The sequence below is a fragment of the Lithobates pipiens genome, unplaced genomic scaffold, assembly GCF_037356315.1.
Source record: "Lithobates pipiens isolate NorthernLeopardFrog02 unplaced genomic scaffold, aLitPip1_a1.2 Scaffold_44, whole genome shotgun sequence".
NCBI lineage: Eukaryota > Metazoa > Chordata > Amphibia > Anura > Ranidae > Lithobates > Lithobates pipiens.
In genome coordinates, this window is record NW_027507870.1 from 5844649 (window position 1) to 5859808 (window position 15160).

Consider the following 15160-nt stretch of genomic DNA (forward strand, 5'->3'; position numbering starts at 1 on the left):
GAGGTACAGTCTGCTGTTCTGTAAGGACCGCTATCGGTCCACAATAGATAGGATTGAGGTGCACCACTGCTGACCGCTGCCCTATACTGCAGCAGTCCTTCAGCAGTATAGGGACTGACGTACAGTCTGCTAATCACTAACACACAACCTGCTTGGTCCACAAAAGTTCTTATAAGGACTGGTAACTTGGTCTAGGGTGCTACAGTACATAGGGTTGAGTGAGGTACAGTCTGCTGTTCTGTAAGGACCGCTATCAGTCCACAATAGATAGGGTTGAGGTGCACCACTGCTGACCGCTGCCCTATACTGCAGCAGTCCTTCATTGGTATAGGGACTGACGTACAGTCTGCTAATCACTAACACACAACCTGCTTGGTCCACAAAAGTTCTTATAAGGACTGGTAACTTGGTCTAGGGTGCTACAGTACATAGGGTTGAGTGAGGTACAGTCTGCTGTTCTGTAAGGACCGCTATCGGTCCACAATAGATAGGGTTGAGGTGCACCACTGCTGACCGCTGCCCCATACTGCAGCAGTCCTTCAGCAGTATAGGGACTGACGTACAGTCTGCTAATCACTAACACACAACCTGCTTGGTCCACAAAAGTTCTTATAAGGACTGGTAACTTGGTCTAGGGTGCTACAGTACATAGGGTTGAGTGAGGTACAGTCTGCTGTTCTGTAAGGACCGCTATCAGTCCACAATAGATAGGGTTGAGGTGCACCACTGCTGACCGCTGCCCTATACTGCAGCAGTCCTTCATTGGTATAGGGACTGACGTACAGTCTGCTAATCACTAACACACAACCTGCTTGGTCCACAAAAGTTCTTATAAGGACTGGTAACTTGGTCTAGGGTGCTACAGTACATAGGGTTGAGTGAGGTACAGTCTGCTATTCTATAAGGACTGGTATAGGTCCACAATACATAGGGTTGAGGTGCACTACCTTCTTTCTTCATTTGGCTCACTTCCTTGTCCCAAAAAAGCACACCGTACTATATGCCCCTACCCTCCTCTTTGAAGAGGTTGAGCGGTGTCATTTTTCTACTGGGGCTGCTTATGATATCCCTGTGCTGACTTCCTCCTGGGGGTTCTTATTATGAGGGGATCACACCATCCCTGTGCTGTGCTTAGTTTCTCCTGGGCCTGCTTATTATGAGGGGATCACACCATCCCTGTGCTGTGCTGACTTCCTCCTGGGGGTTCTTATTATGAGGGGATCACACCATCCCTGTGCTGTGCTGACTTCCTCCTGGGGGTTCTTATTATGAGGGGATAACACCATCCCTGTGCTGTGCTGAGTTTCTCCTGGGCCTGCTTATTATGAGGGGATCACACCATCCCTGTGCTGTGCTGACTTCCTCCTGGGGGTTCTTATTATGAGGGGATCACACCATCCCTGTGCTGTGCTGAGTTTATCCTGGGCCTGCTTATTATGAGGGGATCACACCATCCCTGTGCTGTGCTGACTTCCTCCTGGGGGTTCTTATTATGAGGGGATCACACCATCCCTGTGCTGTGCTGACTTCCTCCTGGGGGTTCTTATTATGAGGGGATCACACCATCCCTGTGCTGTGCTGACTTCCTCCTGGGGGTTCTTATTATGAGGGGATCACACCATCCCTGTGCTGTGCTGAGTTTATCCTGGGCCTGCTTATTATGAGGGGATCACACCATTCCTGTGCTGTGCTGACTTCCTCCTGGGGGTTCTTATTATGAGGGGATCACACCATCCCTGTGCTTTGCTGAGTTTCTCCTGGGCCTGCTTATTATGAGGGGATCACACCATCCCTGTGCTGTGCTGACTTCCTCCTGGGGGTTCTTATTATGAGGGGATCACACCATCCCTGTGCTGTGCTGAGTTTATCCTGGACCTGCTTATTATGAGGGGATCACACCATCCCTGTGCTGTACTGACTTCCTCCTGGGGGTTCTTATTATGAGGGGATCACACCATCCCTGTGCTGTGCCGAGTTTCTCCTGGGCCTGCTTATTATAAGGGGTTCACACCATCCCTGTGCTGTGCTGACTTCCTCCTGGGGGTTCTTATTATGAGGGGATCACACCATCCCTGTGCTGTGCTGACTTCCTCCTGGGGGTCCTTATTATGAGGGGATCACACCATCCCTGTGCTGTGCTGACTTCCTCCTGCGGGTTCTTATTATGAGGGGATCACACCATCCCTGTGCTGTGCTGAGTTTCTCCTGGGGGTTCTTATTATGAGGGGATCACACCATCCCTGTGCTGTGCTGAGTTTCTCCTGGGCCTGCTTATTATGAGGGGATCACACCATCCCTGTGCTGTGCTGAGTTTATCCTGGGCCTGCTTATTATGAGGGGATCACACCATCCCTGTGCTGAGTTTCTCCTGAGCCTGCTTATTATGAGGGGATCACACCATCCCTGTGCTGTGCTGAGTTTATCCTGGGCCTGCTTATTATGAGGGGATCACACCATCCCTGTGCTGTGCTGACTTCCTCCTGGGGGTTCTTATTATGAGGGGATCACACCATCCCTGTGCTGTGCTGAGTTTCTCCTGGGCCTGCTTATTATGAGGGGATCACACCATCCCTGTGCTGTGCTGAGTTTATCCTGGGCCTGCTTATTATGAGGGGATCACACCATCCCTGTGCTGTGCTGAGTTTATCCTGGGCCTGCTTATTATGAGGGGATCACACCATTCCTGTGCTGTGCTGACTTCCTCCTGGGGGTTCTTATTATGAGGGGATCACACCATCCCTGTGCTTTGCTGAGTTTCTCCTGGGCCTGCTTATTATGAGGGGATCACACCATCCCTGTGCTGTGCTGACTTCCTCCTGGGGGTTCTTATTATGAGGGGATCACACCATCCCTGTGCTGTGCTGACTTCCTCCTGGGGGTTCTTATTATGAGGGGATCACACCATCCCTGTGCTGTGCTGAGTTTATCCTGGACCTGCTTATTATGAGGGGATCACACCATCCCTGTGCTGACTTCCTCCTGGGGGTTCTTATTATGAGGGGATCACACCATCCCTGTGCTGTGCTGAGTTTCTCCTGGGCCTGCTTATTATAAGGGGTTCACACCATCCCTGTGCTGTGCTGACTTCCTCCTGGGGGTTCTTATTATGAGGGGATCACACCATCCCTGTGCTGTGCTGACTTCCTCCTGGGGGTTCTTATTATGAGGGGATCACACCATCCCTGTGCTGTGCTGACTTCCTCCTGGGGGTCCTTATTATGAGGGGATCACACCATCCCTGTGCTGTGCTGACTTCCTCCTGGGGGTTCTTATTATGAGGGGATCACACCATCCCTGTGCTGTGCTGAGTTTCTCCTGGGGGTTCTTATTATGAGGGGATCACACCATCCCTGTGCTGTGCTGAGTTTCTCCTGGGCCTGCTTATTATGAGGGGATCACACCATCCCTGTGCTGTGCTGAGTTTATCCTGGGCCTGCTTATTATGAGGGGATCACACATCCCTGTGCTGAGTTTCTCCTGAGCCTGCTTATTATGAGGGGATCACACCATCCCTGTGCTGTGCTGACTTCCTCCTGGGGGTTCTTATTATGAGGGGATCACACCATCCCTGTGCTGTGCTGAGTTTCTCCTGGGCCTGCTTATTATGAGGGGATCACACCATCCCTGTGCTGTGCTGACTTCCTCCTGGGGGTTCTTATTATGAGGGGATCACACCATCCCTGTGCTGTGCTGAGTTTATCCTGGGCCTGCTTATTATGAGGGGATCACACCATCCCTGTGCTGTGCTGACTTCCTCCTGGGGGTTCTTATTATGAGGGGATCACACCATCCCTGTGCTGTGCTGACTTACTCCTGGGGCTGCTTACGGTGCTGCTGTCAGTGCTGTATATCACGGTGCTGGTGTGAGTGCTTAATGTCACGCTGCTGCTGTCAGTGCTCTCTATCACGGTGCTGCTGTCAGTGCTGTATATCACGGTGCTGATGTCAGTGCTCTCTATCACGGTGTTGCCTTCAATGCTGTATATCACGGTGCTGGTGTGAGTGCTTTATGTCACGCTGCTGATGTCAGTGCCCTCTATCACGGTGCTGTTGTCAGATGATTATCACGGTGCTGCTGTCATTGCTGTATGTCACGCTGCTGATGTCAGTGCTCTCTATCACGGTGCTGGTGTCAGATGACTCTATCACGGTGCAGGTGTCATTGCTGTATGTCACGCTGCTGGTGATCATCTCCTGCACCCTCTTCTTTGCCTACCCTGGTCCCTGACCTTCCCTCTCCTCCATTGCCTTCATGCGCTCCACAGTCCTGAATTGTCACAACAATTTCCCATATAAAAAAAGAATGCTTGTAGTTATCGATCCCAAATTCACCTCATACATGTGTTATGTCATTGGCCATGTGGTGGGACTATGTTTGCCCAGCTAATAATTATTTTGTGGCTGCAAATTTGACCTAAAGGTTTGCGAAGTTCGCCTCCCATTGAAGTCAATGGGGCCCGCCGCAAACTTTCGGTTTCGCGAACTATCGGCTTGTTTTCAGACTCTGTTTTTTTTCTAGATTCTGACTATTTTCTATTTTTTAATCATTTTATTTATTTTTCAGTCTTACTCAATATATTTTTTGTGGCTGGGTATTTCACTAGGAAGATTTGGAGCCTATGTTTACAATAATTTGCACTTTATAATTCTGATTCACTTCGGATAGAGGCACACGCATTTTGTATGTTTGATTTAATCTGTTACACATTTGCACTTTAGGAGTAGATTTGCTTATACGTGAGGGTGAGATGTTGCTGGATGAGTTCACATGCACCAACATCTATGCGATTTCTGGCATAAGTTGCATGTGAGCACCATATCACATATTTCTATATATTTTTGCACATAAGCACCTTTTGGAAGCTGAGGTCTAGGTCCTTCTGATACAAGTGCATATTATTTCCGAACCAGGCCACATCCAAGATTATCTATGTGATTTTATTGTTAAAGTCGCATAGGGGTTCACATTGGTTAAATCACATAGAGCTTTTGCCGCCCAGCAGTCTTTGTGATTATTGAACCTTGTCCCTGATAGAGGCTAATATTCCCATTAGTGTGGGAATAGGATATCTGATATAGAGCGCATTTTATGAGATTGCTGGTATTTTTAGGGACTATAAAAATACTCACTTTGTATCTCCAATCTATACTTTATCAAATTCTTACTTAATCATAGGTAGCGCCAGATACCCCGGTTTTTAGGTTATAATATTGTGAAAACCCTGTTTGGGGGTTTTCTTTGGTAGGGGCTGCAACCTGTCTAGTCCTTACTGTAAAGGACATTTTCTATCCGTAAAAAAAAAAAATGTCCACCCATTTTCCCCTCTACCTGTGAATAAGTAGCGCGGTTTCCCTCAGAATTTATAAGATTCAACTTATGAGCAAACCTAGAGTCCCTATCTTGTTTTTAACCCAGGGACAGCCTGTATACTGCTGCTGTTCAGAGTATATAGGGCCTGGGGGCCTCACGCCTTTTTTTTGGGAGTGGGGTTCCCTTTAATATCCATACCATACCCAAAAGGGCCTGGTAATGGGCTGGGGGGGGGGGGAACATTACATTACAGCTGCAAGCAGTTTTAAATAACTTTTATTCCTTTAGAAATGTCATTTTGTGCAGGGACTGTTCTAAACACGGGAAAAATGTGCCACTTTACAGGCTTCCTATACCGCCAGGCACAATATTTAAAGGAATATTTCACTTTTATTATTGTTAAAATCACTGCTCCCGAAAAAACTGCAGTTTTTAAAACTTTTTTTTGCAGCGATATATGTCCCCTGGGACAGGACCCGGGTCCCCAAACACTCTTTATGACAATAACTTGCATATTAGCCTTTAAAATTAGCATTTTTGATTTTTCACATTTGAGTCCCATAGACTTTAATGGAGTTTGCGTGTTCGCAAGAATTTTTGGTCTGTTCGCATGTTCTGCCGTGAACCAAACCAGGGGGGCGGGTGTTCAGCTCATGCCTAGTGTTAGCCATGGGAGGTGTTTCCTGTGATGTGTCATGAGGATAAACACTGCATTTTTTGTTACTGAAGCCCCCTGATCCCCTCGTGAAGACTGAGGAGAAGAATAATTTCAATACCTTCGCCATCTCCCCATCCTTTGTAACCAGATGTCCTTCTTCATACTTTATGGGGCCAATATGGTCTGTCCTCCTTTTTTACTGTTTACATACTTCTTTTCTTGGGATTTTTTTTTTGCTCTCCTCCATTATGTGTCATTTGTGTTCTATCTTAGCCGCCCTAATTGCACCCTTACATTTCTTGTTGCATTCTTTATAAAGTCTGAATGCTTATGATGATCCCTCAACCTTGTATTTTTTGAAGGCCTTCTCCTTTGCTTATACTGTACAGTATATGCATTTTTACATTGGAGTTAAGCCATCCAGGACTTTTGTTCACTCTTTTAAATTTATTAGCCAATGGGATGCATTGGCTAATGCCCTTATTTAATATGCTCTTAAAGCAAACCGATCTCTCCTTCGTGTTCTTTGTTCCTAAGATTTTATCCCAATTTATGCCTTCTAACAAGGTTCGTAGTTTAGGGAAGTTGGCTCTTTTGAAATTCAGTGTCTTTGTATTCCCCTTATATTTCCTATTTGTGTGAGTTATACTGAAGCCAATAGACCTGTGATCACTGTTTCCTGAATTGTCCCGTATTTCCACATCCGTGATCAGGTCTGTATTGTTGGTAATCAGTAGATCCAGTAACACTTTATTTCTAGTTGGTTTGTCTACCATCTGAACCATGAAATTGTCCTCAATTTTGCTCCCAAGTCCTTAAAGTTAATTTTTAGGACACTCTATCTGCCTCTGACTTTGTCATTGGTGCCAACGTGCACCATGAGAGCTGGGTCTACCCCAGCCTCTCCCAGTTATCTCTCCACTAGATCAGTGATGTGCCGAACCTGAATGCCTGTAGACAACATACAGTTCGGTGCTCCAGGTCTTTGTTACAGATTGCCCTCTCTGTCCTAAGAATTGAGTCCCCTACCAGCAGAATCTGTCTTTCCTTTTCCTTCGCTTCCCCCCCCCCCCCCCCACACTCTCACTGGAGGAGTTCTTCCCCCGGCAGCTAGGAGAGTCCCTCAGCTCCAGCAATGCTGGTCCTTGACTGGTCTCACCAGTGTCGCTCAAAGGAGTGTACTTATTGGGATGCTCCAGCCCTGGATCGGCCTCCTTGGCACTTCCCCCTCTACCCTTCCTGACTGTCACTCATCTACTCTTTCCTAGTGCCTGCATCTCTTTGTCTCCACCCACCTCTGCGCTTTAGTATGGAGGGTCTTCTCAGTGCTGACAGTTGCTTCCCCAGATTCAGAACTTGGGCTTCCAGGGAAACAATGTGCTTATATTTTGCAAAGCAGTATTCACCCTCGATCGGATTATCAAGGAACGCATACATGCCGCAAGATGTACACCGCGTTACATCTCCACACCCACTGGGCATCGTACCTACTAATTTAATGAGGATTGGGGATTATACCCTGTCCAAATTATCTAACAACTAGCTTCCTGACACTAATAATCAACAAGACAATACACAGGTACTCGCTGACCAACATGCACTCACGAACCAACATGCACCTGCTGAACCAATGTACACTCGCTGACCAATGTGCGCACACACTAGGGATGAGCTTCGAGTTCGAGTCGAACATGCGACTCGAACATTGCCTGTTCGGTGAACAGTGAACAATTTGGGGTGTTTGCGGCAAATTCGAAAAGCCGCGGAAAACCCTGTACAAGTCTATGGGAGAAATCTGAAGTGCTAATTTTAAAGTCTAATATGCAAATTTTTGTCCTAAAAAGTGTTTGGGGACCCGGGTCCTGCCCCAGGGGACATGTATCAATGCAAAAAAAAGTTTTAAAAAACTGAAGTTTTTTTCGGGAGCAGGGATTTTAATAATGCTTAAAGTGAAACAATAAAAATGTAATATTCCTTTAAATTTTTTACCTGGGGGGTGTCTATAGTATGCCTGTAAAGGGGCGCATGTTTCCCGTGCTTAGACTGTCCCTGCACAGAGTGTCATTTCTGCAGGAAAAAAAGTAATTAAAAATCACTCGTGGCTATAATGAATTGTTGGCTCCCGTAATACAGAGAACAGTCATTGAAAGTCATTGATAAAAAAAAAAAAAAAAGCGTGGGGTTCCCTCAAATTCAATTACCAGGCCCTTCAGGTCTGGTATGGATTTTAAGGGGAACTCCACGCCATATTAAAAAAAAATGGCATGGAGTTCCCCCTAAAAATCCATACCAGACCCTTTATCCCAGCATGCAACCTGGCAGGCCGCAGGAAAGGAGGGGGGGGACGAGAGAGAGCACCCCCCCTCCGGAACCATAGCAGGCCACATGCCCTCAACATTGGGATGATGCTTTGGGGTTCTGTGACAAGGGCCTCATCCCCACAGCCCTGGCCGGTGGTTGTGGGGGTCTGCGGGCGGGGGGCTTATCAGAATCTGGAAGCCTGCGTTACACCAGAGGGGGGCGGGGTCACCCACACATCATTCCTAAGCACAGGAAACATGCGCCCCCTTTACAGGTATACTATAGTCACCCCACGGGTACGAAATTAAAGGAGTATTACACTTTTATTGTTTCACTTTAAGCATTATTAAGATCACTGCTCCCGAAAAAACGTCCGTTTTTAAAACTTTTTTTTAAATTGATACTGGACCCAGGCCCCCAAACACTTTTTAGGGCAGTAACTTGCATATTAGCCTTTTAAATTAGCACTTTTGATTTTGAACGTTTCAGTCCCATAGACTTTAATAGGGTTCTAAAGTTCACACGAGGTTTAGGTCTGTTCACAGGTTCTGGTGCGAACCGAACCGGGGGGGGTGTTCGGGTCATCCTTAGCACACACAAACATACACAAGTACTAACGATCCACACACACTATTCAGACAACACTCAGGTACTCACAATACACAGGTACTTGACCTTTGTTACAACCTCTTGTTTTCCACTATGCTTTTTTTAACTCACCACTTAGTCCAGTTCCACTTGGTTTAAGTTACAGCAAGCTCAAAGATGAGCAGGATCACAATGAGTTCTACAGAAGGTTATATAGGCCACAAGCACCTGTGACCAATTAACCACTCCCCTTAATTAGTAGGCTGAAGGAAGCAAAGAAAAAAAAAAGAAGAAAAAAAGCTGTTTAAAAAGTGACAGAAAAAGGTGTTAAAAAGCTACAAGGAAAAGCCCCAAAAAGAACCTAAAAATGCAACCCAGCAATCACCAGCAGTCAAAAATCAAAACTTGCTCACACTCTCCACTCAAGATCCCCACTGTTCAGCTTCCAACCAGCAGTCTGGGTCTAAAAAGTCAGTGGTTTCTCTTGTTCACCAGATGGCGCTTTAACACTAAAGAGAATCCTGACATCTCTCCTTTGAGACAAAAAAAAGGGACGGAGGACACAGATTCTCCAGTCCCTTTCTCTGCAGCCTCAGCTGCACTGAAGAAGGATGGACAGGAGCTAGAGGTTCCTCTCCATTCATGAACTGAAGCATTTAAAACATAGTTTATGATGCTCAGTTATGAATGGACAGAGTCAGGGACTCAGTCCATTCATAAAAGGAAGGAGCTAGTAAATGACAAATTTACCGACTCCTTCCTCCGCTCTCCTTCCTGACCGATCTGGGACAGGGGAGGGTAGAGGAATGCAAAGGGGGCCCGGAGGAGGACACGGGGGAACTGGGGAAGCAAAGGGAGGAGTGCATGGAGGAGGATATGGGGAACCAGAGGAGCAAAGGGAGGAGTTCATGGAGGAGGACATGAGGGAACCAAAGGGGGACACAGAGGGGTACCAGACTGGAGAACACAGAGTAGGACATGGAGGGGGACCGAAGGAGGATACAGGGAATAGTCAGGCAGGACTGGTGCAGCGGTGGGGGAGTTACAATCACCGATCTCCCTGTGTGGCTTTCAATAAAGCAGCTGAAAGCCACGGGAGGGATAGGAGGAGAAACAACTGTCAGATTCTTTATTGAAATCTATACAGGGAGATCAGTGATTGTAACTCCCCCATTGCTACACCGATCATTCTGACTGCCCAGGTATTGGGTCAAGCATTTGCAAGAGTACAAGTACTTGTGCAAATGCTTGGTATTGGCACCGATACCGATACTTGTATCGATATCTATGCAACCCTAGTGCAAACAATCAGTTAATTGGTAACGTGAATAAATATTCCAAACTATTCCCTCCAGACTAATCCTCAGATCAGAGGATTCTAGGAAATTAAAAATTAAGATAAAAAGGGTAATTTATAGAGAAAAGGGATCTCGATCTCTTTATCTCCATCTTGAATCAACATCTTGAACCATCACCATCGAACATCCTCGCCTCTTAGGAAGATAGATCAGCCTTTATCACTCTCATATATTACACTATTTTGGTGGGAGACGCTTGATCTATTTCCTGGATGGTCCTACTGGGTTGTGGCTCTTCATTTGGCACCAATAACTTGATGAGTAAAGTATAATTTGATCATTACTTTGAACAACGTCCATCCTACTCCTGAATGTGACTTGTCTATATATAAATCTACATTCTACACTCTTGCAGATACAGTAGACTTCACTCCTCTTATTCTGCTGCAGAAGAAGTAGGAGGTGGATGGTCTGATATGTGCGGAACCTAGTTGTCTGCTAGGTTAGTTACTGTGTAGGTGAATATAATTGGTACTACTACTCTGTATCTTGGTTGTGATACTTATAGTAAGTTATCCTAGGCATACAATGTAAGGATGAGCCGAACAACACCCCCCCCCCCCCCCAGTTCGGTTCGCACCAGAACCTGCGAACAGACCTAAACTTCATGTGAACTTTAGAACCCTATTAAAGTCTATGGGACTTGAACATTCACAATCTAAAGTGCTAATTTTAAAGGCTACTATGCAAGTTATTGTCCTAAAAAGTGTTTGGGGACCCGGGTCCTGCCCCAGTGGACATGGATCAATGCAAAAAAAGGCAGTTTTTTTAAAACCGGCCGTTTTTTCAGGAGCAGTGATTTTAATAATGATTAAAGTGAAACAATAAAAGTGTAATATTCCTTTATATTTTGTACCTGGGGGGTGTCTATAGTATGCCTGTGAAGGGGCGCATGTTTCCCGTGCTTAGAACAGTCCCTGCACAAAGTGTCATTTCGCAAGGAAAAAAAGTATTTTAAAATCACTTTCCATTGTCGGCTCCCATAATACAGAGAACACTCAATGAATAATGAATAATGAATATATTATTCAATGAATTTACTTTTCAGTGCAGCAAACTCACTCCAGAAGTTCAGCGAGGATCTCTGAATGATCCAATGTTGCCCTAAATGACTGATGGTGATAAATAGAATCCACCTGTGTGTAATCAAGTCTCTGTATAAATGCACCTGCTCTGTGATAGTCTCAGGGTTCTGTTGAAAGCGCAGAGAGCATCATGAAGACCAAGGAACACACCAGGCAGGTCCGTAATACTGTTGTGGGGAAGTTTAAAGCCGGATTTGGATACAAAAAGATTTCCCAAGCTTTAAACATTCCATGGAGCACTGTGCAAGCGATCATTTTGTTTCAAATCTTTCTTTATTATTTCTTTATAATTATAAAACATACAAAACATCCATCAACGTACCTAACATCCATCAACTACTACATATTTCTCAAAAAAAAAAAAAAAAAAACTATATATTATATATATATATATATATATATATATATATATATATATATATATATATATATATCAGCCCTCATCCCTCCCACCTACCCCATCGCTCCTCACTTCCTCACTTACAAATATTCCTTAAGGTTCCCTGAGGTGCAAAACTCCTCCCACTTTTTCCAATGCTTTGAAATCGGATTCTCCACATATCCTTCTTCTCTTATTTGCTTCTCCATATAGTGTGTTTCACTCATTTCACATTTCCACTCTATTATTAATGGAGCATTTTCCTTTTTCCATTTTTGCGCTATTACAACTTTTGCAGCTGTAGTCATACAGTGCAAAAACTCTATCTCTTTCTGTGTTAATGATTTAGGTGTGAGAGAGAATAGTACTATCATTATATCTATGTTTATCCTAGTACCTGTCACTCGCTGATATATTTCTGTTATCTTACCCCAAAAATCTCTTAACTTGTAACAGCTATACCATATGTGTTCTAAAGTACTCTTTTCTATTTTGCATCTGCAACAGGTTTCAGGGTTCCTTTTATTTATTCTATTCATTACTACTGGGCTTCTATACCATCTTATTGCAACTTTATAGTTTTTTTCTACCGATAGTTTATGTATTCTTCCATATATCCCATCCCATATATCCCTTCCCATTCCTTCTATGTCAACACATTCCCTATTTCCTCCTCCCATTTTTTCACTGCTGCTATTTTTTTAATATCACCATAGGGGAGTCATAGATTGCACATCTTAGAAAGTTTTTTATTCGCTTTATCCTTATTTAATACTATTTGCTCGAATACAGTTAATTGTCTATTAATACTTATCATTAATGGATCTATATATGCTTTCAACTGAGAGTATTGCAGCCATTTATTATTATATTCATGTCCCATTTCCTGAAACGTTGGCATTCTCCCATCTATCAGGATTTGTATTATTCGCTCATGCTCCTCCATATTCCATTTAAGAAATGTTTTGCTTTTTAGTGCTGGTCTAAATTCGGGGTTGGCAAATAATGGGGTCATAGGGCCACTCATTGAGGAGAGATTTCCTTTTTTTATTATATCGTCCCAAATTTTTAATGTTGTTTTTACAAAAATGGGTAACTGCTTTTCTTCTGGTCTTAAATTAGATTTTATCCATGGTTGATGTTTTATTTTAGCCCCTATTATATCTTCTTCTAACTTTACCCATTGTTTATTTTTTGCATTATGCTGCCAATCTATAATTCTCATTATTGATGCTGCTTGGAGGTATTTGGAGAAGTCAGGCATTGCCAGTCCTCTTTTTTTTTTGTTCTTATTAATACTTCTCTTCCTATTCTAGGAACCTTATGCGACCATATAAAACTTTCTGCAGCTTCTCTTAAATCCTTCATAATCTTTCCTGATGGTATAATAGGGACAGTTTGAAAAAATATATAGCATAATTGGTAGTATCACCATCTTTAGAATATTTATTTTCCCTAACCAGGAATAAGTTATTTTATCATATTTTCCTAAAAGTTTTTTTACCTTATAAATTGCTTTATTATAGTTCATGTCCTGTAGAAGTTTTAAGTCACTTGGAATATATATTCCAAGATACTTAATCGCGTCTTGTTTCCATTTAAATGGGAAATCATTTAGTATTATCTTTTGCATTCCTTCTTCCAATGAGATGTTCATTACTTCAGATTTATCATAATTAACTTTAAAGTTGCTCAATTTCCCAAATCTTTCCAGTTCTTTTATTACATTTGGTATTGTAATTATAGAGTTAGTTATATATAATAAAAGATCATCTGCATATGCAGCCGTCTTATATTCTATACCTTTAACCTCTATCCCTTTGATATCCGTATTTCCCCTTATAGCTTCCATAAGATGTTCCATTATCATAACGTACAGAAGTGGGGATAGGGGACACCCCTGTCTAGTCCCATTTGATACCTTTATATAATATGACAACATCCCATTTGTCCTAACTTTTGCTCTTGAATTTTTATATAATGCAGTGATCCTATCTAGCATTTTAGGTCCCATTCCTATTTGCCTCAATACTTCCTCCAAGAATTGCCATCCCACCCTATCAAAAGCCTTCTCAGCATCTATAGCCAGAAGGCAAGCAGGGATGGCATTTCTCTGAGCGTATTCCATCAGTGTACATGTCTTGATAATTGTTATCCCTTGTTTCTCTACCCTTCATAAAACCTGTTTGGTCCAAATTTATATGATCTGATATAATTTCTGTTATTCGTCTCGCTATTATCTTAGAGTATATTCTTATATCTATGTTTGTCAAAGATATAGGTCTATAGTTTTTACAAATTGATTGATCCATTTTAGGCTTTAATATTAATACGATATGGGCAAGCGATCATTTTGAAATGGAAGGAGTATCAGACCACTGCAAATCTACCAAGACCTGGCCTTCCCTCTAAACTTTCAGCTCAGACAAGGAGAAGACTGATCAGAGATGCAGCCAAGAGGCCCATGATCACTCTGGATGAACTGCAGAGAACTACAGCTGAGGTGGGAGAGTCTGTCCATAGGACAACAATCAGTCGTACACTGCACAAATCTGCCCTTTATGGAAGAGTGGCAAGAAGAAAGCCATTTCTCAAAGATATCCATAAAAAGTCTCGTCTAAAGTTTGCCACAAGCCACCTGGGAGACACACCAAACATGTGGAAGAAGGTGCTCTGGTCAGATGAAACCAAAATCCAACTTTTTGCCCACAATGCAAAACTATATGTTTGGCGTAAAAGCAACACAGCTCATCACCCTCAACACACCATCCCCACTGTCACACATGGTGGTGGCAGCATCATGGTTTGGGCCTGCTTTTCTTCAGCAGGGACAGGGAAGATGGTTAAAATTGAGGGGAAGATGGATGCAGCCAAATACAGGACCATTCTGGATGAAAACCTGTTGGAGTCTGCAAAAGACCTGAAACTGGGACGGAGATTTATCTTCCAACAAGACAATGATCCCAAACATACAGCAAAATCTACAAAGGAATGGTTCACAAATAAACGTATCCAGGTGTTAGAATGGCCAAGTCAAAGTCCAGACCTGAATCCAATCGAGAATCTGTGGAAAGAGCTGAAAACTGCTGTTCACAAACGCTCTCCATCCAACCTCACTGAGCTCCAGCTGTTTTGCAAGGAAGAATGGGCAAGAATTTCAGTCTCTCGATGTGCAAAACTGATAGAGACATACCCCAAGCGACTTGCAGCTGTAATCGCAGCAAAAGGTGGCTCTACAAAGTATTAACGCAAGGGGGCCGAATCATTTTTCATTTTTTTCATTTTTTTATTAGTTAAAAAAGTTTAAAATATCCAATAGATTTCGTTCCACTTCACAATTGTGTCCCACTTGTTGGTGATTCTTCACAAAAAAAAAAAAAATTATATCTTTATGTTTGAAGCCTGAAATGTGGCAAAAGGTTGAAAAGTTCAAGGGGGCCGAATACTTTTGCAAGGCACTGTATGCTAAACATGGACAGA

At 43.5% G+C, this 15160-nt stretch overlaps 1 pseudogene across 1 annotated transcript in view; it reads right to left on the reverse strand.

Moving 5' to 3' along the window:
- Positions 1 to 15160, reverse strand: part of LOC143956910 (cytosolic phospholipase A2 gamma-like) — a 291348-nt pseudogene that overhangs the window by 128563 nt on the left and 147625 nt on the right. The gene's annotated exons all lie outside the window — the stretch shown is intronic.